The 7,703-nt window shown below is 30.5% G+C and overlaps 1 long non-coding RNA gene across 1 annotated transcript; it reads left to right on the forward strand.

Moving 5' to 3' along the window:
• The first annotated feature begins 812 nt into the window (after positions 1 to 812).
• Positions 813 to 3,612, forward strand: LOC113368458. The gene is made up of 3 exons (XR_003366402.1): positions 813 to 939; positions 2,153 to 2,271; positions 3,493 to 3,612. It is a non-coding gene; the product is annotated as an uncharacterized LOC113368458 (long non-coding RNA).
• Positions 3,613 to 7,703: the final 4,091 nt, after the last annotated feature.

Raw genomic sequence — 7,703 nt, forward strand, 5'->3', positions numbered from 1 at the left:
TATAATTTAGATATTTTGGAACTTGTTAATTTCGCCGTGCGCGTTCGTGCAGTGGAAACGAGCCATAAAAATTCGGACTCCAAACTGTTGTGGATTGTCAGTTCCATCAGCGCAGTCCGAGTTTGCTACATTTCATGTGTTGTATACCCTGATGACAGGTGACAGGAGACCGGATGACACTTCAAGCAAGCGCAAGGTTTCTTGGGGTTCGTTCCATCCGAGCCAATCTGACAGTCCGAAACCGTCCGCGCATGCGCAGAACACTTTTTTCTGTTCCATCCAAAATTTCGGATTCCAAACTGTTGCGAATTGTCAGTAATCCGTTCCATCAAGTCCGATGAGTTTAAAACTATCATTTTGTGTTTGTACCCGTCACAAACAAAAACTCCGCAATTCAATACGATTAAAATATAATGTTATTTAATCTCAAATAAAACATTAAAAATTTAATGAATTTACAAGAGTCCAAACATTGTAGAATATTAGATTAAAGCGACATAACGATATATAACTAGAAAATATTAAAAAGCAAATTCATTGATATAATTAAGTTATATTTGATTAGAATATGTTTATATATATATATATATATATATATATATATATATTAAACTTATATTTATGTATTAAAATAATATATTATTTTAATAATTATTATTATTATCGAGTGATCTCCGAGTTCGAACGCGTTGGATGTATCCAAACTAAACCATTGCCAACTGCCATGAAAAAATCAGAAAGAGTTTGGTCTAGTTTGAAACAGTTTCGGACTGTCAGATTGGCTCGGATGGAACGAACCCTTGGTCGCAGAGCGTCATTGGACAATCCATTTTAATCTCAGCCATCGCGGGAAGATCTTGGGAAGCCAGTAGACACTCCAGTAATAGGAAGGCAGTGGACACTCCAGTAATAGGAAGTCAGTGGACACTCAAGTAGTACGTAAGTGCATTTGCCACGTGTTAGTCGTTTTATTTTGCTATTGTACCCTGTCAAAGTAAAAGGTTGTACGGCCGATGTGCATAGATAAAAGAAGAGTATATGTGCTACAAATACCCATCGCTACATAATGACAGATTTTGATTGAGGTTAGTTTGGTTTTTCACACTTTGAGAAGAAAAATGGCGCGTTAAATCTTATACGATTATAGATGAATATCGAGTGTTTTCATGCAGTATAAGAAATTATTGAGAAAAGGACCATTGATATTGCTTTGATGCAGATGCTCGTCTTTCAATTTCATTAGGGAGTTGTTTTAATGGCGTATATTTTTTTTCTATGTTTGCCTATATTGCGATCCTGGCTTGTGATGAACAAAAATAATTATGACAAATCAGGTTCGAGCATAATAATGTGATTCTATTTTGAAATTGTTGAAGGATTTCAATTATTCTCAAAAATTTTTTAGAAGTAATTCTTTAGAAAGATTCTGTAATGCTAATACAATCAATGCTTCTTATATGAAATATTTTGTAAGTAAATGAAGCTGATGCATTAATTTTAATTTAATGATTTCCAAACCAAAGTACTTTTTACAATTGAATATCACAATCACAATGAAATGTATTCAACATATTAAAAAAGATTTAGGTATTATAATTATCATCCATACATTTTAACATTTCTACAGCAGTTGGCTCTTTCAATTATAAAAGCCTCTGTATTTTCATATAATCCCCTTCATGACAAGAAAATTCTGCGCTGATTCTGATTTTTTACTTAAGACATAGTATTAAAATAATGTTACATATTATTGTTGACGGCTGCTACAATTTAAAGTTTCCTAGGCAATATGCATTGAGGCTAAGTCATATAAACACTGAAATAATTTTATTTGTCATAACAAGAATTACCGTAATAATTAGTCAAAGATACGTGCAGTATTTAATTTCAGATAGACATACATACATAGACAAAGAGTAATCCATATATGCTTTTTAATATACACTTGTAAAATACTACAAGGACAAGATCAATACGTAGTCTTTCTAGAAACATACTCTAAGCTTCAATTGTTAACTGCTAATGCTTACAGTTCAAATAAAATATGTAAAACTAATCACATAATTATCATACCTCAAAATAATTAAATATTCAAAATATTTGTACAAGATTTATTATGTAGGCTCTGTATTGATACTTTTTCTTGATACAGGTTACTGATGAACCACAATTAAGGATGGCAACCCATAAGAGACGATGTCTGCTGAGGGATCAAAAAGACTTTTCTGGAAAAGGCTATTTATTAAACGGAATACGCGTAGAGACATCAAGGTATGCAATTTATTTAATAATTTGCTTATTTATTCATCTTAATATTTTGATATTGTCATTAAAAATTTATTCATATTTTTTTCATTTTATTTAATTTTGTTTTATATATTTAACTTTCTATTATTACAATAACGTGTAATAAATCCACTTGGAATACTAATAAATCACTCATAAATTAATTTATTAAGTCGATTATTTACACTATATTGCAAAGATCATGTAACGTGTCTTAAAATACCGCTTACAAATAGTTCAATTTTTTTATTATTCACTTACTCATTCACGAGTTTTAATCATTTATTTATTTATGCATACAATTGATATTTTTTACTTGTTGTTTATTTTTCGTTTTTTTACTTACCCATTTGATAATTTATGAACTTTCTGTAGTTCATCTACGATTATTGTAATCGTCCAAAAATCAAAAATGAAAATTTTTGCATATCATCACGTTTTAAAAGTTTTTGAAAGTTTTGGCAAAACATAGAAAAATTTGATGTGTATGTGTTTCGTTTGTGGATGGTTTCTTCTTATTTTCTTCTTTGTACTTTTTGAGAGACCGAAGTTTTCGATTTTATTTTTGATTTCAAAATTTCGAGTCTTTTATAAAATACGAATAATGAAAGTGACATTATTTAGAATAATCTATTTGAAAACGTTTAATATTACTTGGATATTTTATTACGTTATGGAAAGTTCTAGCAATTTGCCTTAAGGCACGTCATGAACCATTAGGTTGTTTCTAAAATTATTCAAAAAACTTTCTGCTTGTCTTAACAAAATAATTGATTTTGGAAAAAAAAAATTTTGTTTCAAATTTTTTTTTTCCAAAAATTTTTTTTTGTATGTCGAAAATAATTCAGATTTCATTTTTTATTCTGACTATAGTTCTAATATACTTTAAACAAACAATTTCAACTTTGCAATTCAGTTTATATAATTCTTATAAATATTAGACAATTATTACAATATTTATAATAATCTATTTGAAAACATTCAGTATTTCTCGAACATTTTGTTACGGTATGGGAAGTTCCAGCAGCCTCAAGGCAAAATACCAATACGAACTAGTTTAGTTTATTCTTTTCAATTTTGCGATTTTTCATATAAATTATTTTTTATTCATTTATCTATTTGTTTATTTTTACTTTTATATATTTTTAGTTTTAATTAAAAATTGAACAGTATAACTAAAATTAATTTTAATATTATTGATAATAGTCTAATCGGACCAATTCGAATTTTTTTGCGCACGATGTCATTTTTGAGCCGTGTCAAGTGGCTCCGCCGGCGACTTGATTGGTCCACGCGGTTGTCAACTCGTTTATTTGTGTGATGGGCAGCAACGCAAGAGGACCTCCAGGACCAAGAGAGATAACCCAGGGAAGTACCCAATAATAATAAGTGTGTTATGAAAACGAGCAAAATTAAACAAATCATTGTCGGGCGCGATCGTATCTATTTGATACAACCTCTTGCTATAAAATCATTTTTTTAAGTACTATGTTAGCATATTATGTAATGTCATGATTCAGATAATTACTTGCATGCTAATATAGTAGTTTGGGGTAGTAGTAAGTTATGTAGGTAGCATTTGTAGTTCTAGTTTTGACTGACACACTAACAGAATAATCCACTATTAAACAAGAATGTAATAATCTGAATCATTCAACATAATGTATTACTTAATTATATAATTATTAAACTATTGTCAATTATAAACAGTTGCTGCCGTTTGCAAGCCATATAGCATTGCGCCAATTTATTTTTATTTTGATATGCATAAGTTGTTATATTGATGCATTAAATTTTTTCATCACTTTTAGGGCGTTCTTGGAGGCCATGATACAAAAATCAATTAAGGACAAAGTGTGAGCACTAAATGTTATCAATCCATGAAATAGTTTGAATCTGGGATTTCTATATTTAATTTTAACCTGCAGATAACTTTACTCACTTCAGAGGTATGTGTTATTTATCAAACATTTCAAAAGATGTATTTTAATCTCTTGTTTTTTTGTTTCAGATTAAATTCTCCACTACTGAATCAACTGCCCCATTCGAACCAACCGACTTTATCGACTCCAATTAATCAAACAGTAATCTCTTATCAAGTATCTATCAGGTTGTATATATCCTTTCTCAAACATTTTAAGATATGTATTTTAACCTTTTGTTTTTTTTTTTATTTCAAATTAAATTCTCCAATACTGAATCAACTGCCCCATTTGACCCTACCGACTCTGGTCAATCAAACAGTACGCTCTTATCAAGTATCTATCAGGCTGTAGATATCCTTTCTCAAACATTTTAACAGATGTATTCTAATTTTTTAAAGATTTGATTCTCCACTACTGAATCAACTGCCCCATTCAACCCAACCACTCTAGTCAATCAAACAGTAAGCTCCTATCAAGTATCTATCAGGCTGTATGTATCCTTTCTCAAACATTTTAAAAGACGTGTTCTAATCTTTTGTTTTTTTTTTATTTCAGATTCCATTATCCACTTCTGAATCAACAGCCCTCATCGCCTTTAATCCATCAAACAGTAATAACTTATCAAGTATCTATCAGGCAGTCTGTATCCTTTATCAAACATTTTAAAAGACGTGTTCTAATCTTTTGTTTTTTTTATTTCAGATTCAATTATCCACTTCTGAATCAATCGACTCTAATCAGACTGTAAGTGTTCATGAAGGATCAGTCGACAATCAACTGCTTGGGTTTTGGAACACTAATTCTTATAAATTTGCACAAGTGGTTCTTTTTGTAACTGTTTAGTCTTATGCATGTTCTTACCAGTAGTCTTACTAACTCATTAACAATACTAACATTTTAATAACGTAGTTTGATCAGTTACAATAAAAACCACTTGTTGCAGTTTACTTAGGAAGACTTAGTGAAACGGCTCAGAAGAAAATACTTGGTGAGTTACATTTTTATAATGTATTATAGTAGTCTGAATTATTACTAATTAAATGCTTTTGTTCACAGGGTAAGCAATGATCGCTTCTGGATGCTTACACACGTGCCTGCATTGTTCCTATCTTGCTGTCAGGAACAACATTAATTCAATAGGGTTCCTAGAGAAGATACGTGCTGATGTGTTAGCATTTGGACGAGCAAAAATTATTTGTGTGTTCAATCAAGGGTTATGACTTAAATACTTACAATATATTCATCTATCTATCAAATACATAAATACATTGTTGTATTAGTTCAATTTGTTGTTTTAATTTCCATTAATTATTTACTTATAAAATAATTTAATTATATTACATGAATATTTAAAACTATTTTAATGTTATAGGTATGATAAAGGAATATCATCCGTCAGTTCTGATAAATCAAGACAATGTGAAGTGAACAGCAACCAAATGGCTTCATTGTGAAAACTGCATATACAGAAGTTTCAATATTAAAGCATTCGTTGTGCAAACAAATATAAGTATCAGAATATTTTTATACTTAGAATTAAGAATTCTGTTAAATAATGATTTATTGATTAGTTTTATAGACATATTTGACATAACTTCAGACTTTCCTCTTACTTTTCCTCGAATGGCCTGCGGCCTGGTCTATACTCGTACAGTGGTCTATAATCGTACACTGGTCTATAATCGTACACTGGTTTGAACTTATCAAGTATCTATCAGGCAGTCTGTATCCTTTATCAAACATTTTAAAAGACGTGTTATAATTTTTTTTTTTTTATTATTTCAGATTCAATTATCCACTTCTGAATCAACAGCCCTCATCGCCTTTAATCCATCAAACAGTAAGAACTTATTAAGTATCTATCAGGCAGTCTGTATCCTTTATCAAACATTTTAAAAAAACGTGTTATAATTCTTTTTTTTTTTATTTCAGATTCAATTATCCACTTCTGAATCAACAGCCCTCATCGCTTATAATCCATCAAACAGTAAGAACTTATCAAGTATCTATCGGGCAGTCTGTATCCTGTATCAAACATTTTAAAGGACGTGTTCTAATCTTTTGTTTTTTTTATTTCAGATACAATTATCCACTTGTGAATCAGCAGCCCTCATAGCTTATAATCCATCAAACAGTAAGAACTTATCAAGTATCTATCGGGCAGTCTGTATCCTTTATCAAACATTTTAAAAGACGTGTTCCAATCGTTTGTTGTTTTTATTTCAGATTCAATTATCCACTTCTGAATCAACAGCCCTCATCGCCTTTAATCCATCAAACAGTAAGAACTTATCAAGTATCTATCAGGCAGTCTGTATCCTTTATCAAACATTTTAAAAAACGTGTTATAATTTTTTTTTTTTTATTATTTCAGATTCAATTATCCACTTCTGAATCAACAGCCCTCATCGCCTTTAATCCATCAAACAGTAAGAACTTATCAAGTATCTATCAGGCAGTCTGTATCCTTTATCAAACATTTTAAAAAAACGTGTTATAATTTTTTTATTTTTTATTTTAGATTCAATTATTCACTTCTGAATCAGCAGCCTTCATTGCCTTTAATCCATCAAACAGTAAGAACTTATCAAGTATCTATCGGGCAGTCTGTATCCTTTATCAAACATTTTAAAGGACGTGTTCTAATCTGTTGTTTTTTTATTTCAGATTCAATTATCCACTTCTGAATCAACAGCCCTCATCGCTTATAATCCATCAAACAGTAAGAACTTATCAAGTATCTATCGGGCAGTCTGTATCCTTTATCAAACATTTTAAAGGACGTTTTCTAATCTTTTGTTTTTTTTATTTCAGATTCAATTATCCACTTCTGAATCAGCAGCCCTCATCGCTTATAATCCATCAAACAGTAAGAACTTATCAAGTATCTATCAGGCAGTCTGTATCCTTTATCAAACATTTTAAAAGACGTGTTCTAATCTTTTGTTTTTTTTTATTTCAGATTCAATTATCCACTTCTGAATCAATCGACTCTAATCAGACTAAGTGCTCATGAAGGATCAGTCGACAATCAACTGCTTGGGTTTTGGAACACTAATTCTTATAAATTTGCACAAGTGGTTCTTTTTGTAACTGTTTAGTCTTATGCATGTTCTTACCAGTAGTCTTACTAACTTATTAACAATACTAACATTTTAATAACGTAGTTTGATCAGTTACAATAAAAACCACTTGTTGCAGTTTACTTAGGAAGACTTAGTGAAACGGCTCAGAAGAAAATACTTGGTGAGTTACATTTTTATAATGTATTATAGTAGTCTGAATTATTACTAATTAAATGCTTTTGTTTACAGGGTAAGCAATGATCGCTTCTGGATGCTTACACACGTGCCTGCATTGTTCCTATCTTGCTGTCAGGAACAACATTAATTCAATGGGGTTCCTAGAGAAGATACGTGCTGATGTGTTAGCATTTGGACGAGCAAAAATTATTTGTGTGTTCAATCAAGGGTTATGACTTAAATACTTACA

This window comes from Ctenocephalides felis, unplaced genomic scaffold (assembly GCF_003426905.1).
Source record: "Ctenocephalides felis isolate EL2017-DRISC unplaced genomic scaffold, ASM342690v1 CF-g0.4_SCAFFOLD_01170, whole genome shotgun sequence".
Taxonomy (NCBI): domain Eukaryota; kingdom Metazoa; phylum Arthropoda; class Insecta; order Siphonaptera; family Pulicidae; genus Ctenocephalides; species Ctenocephalides felis.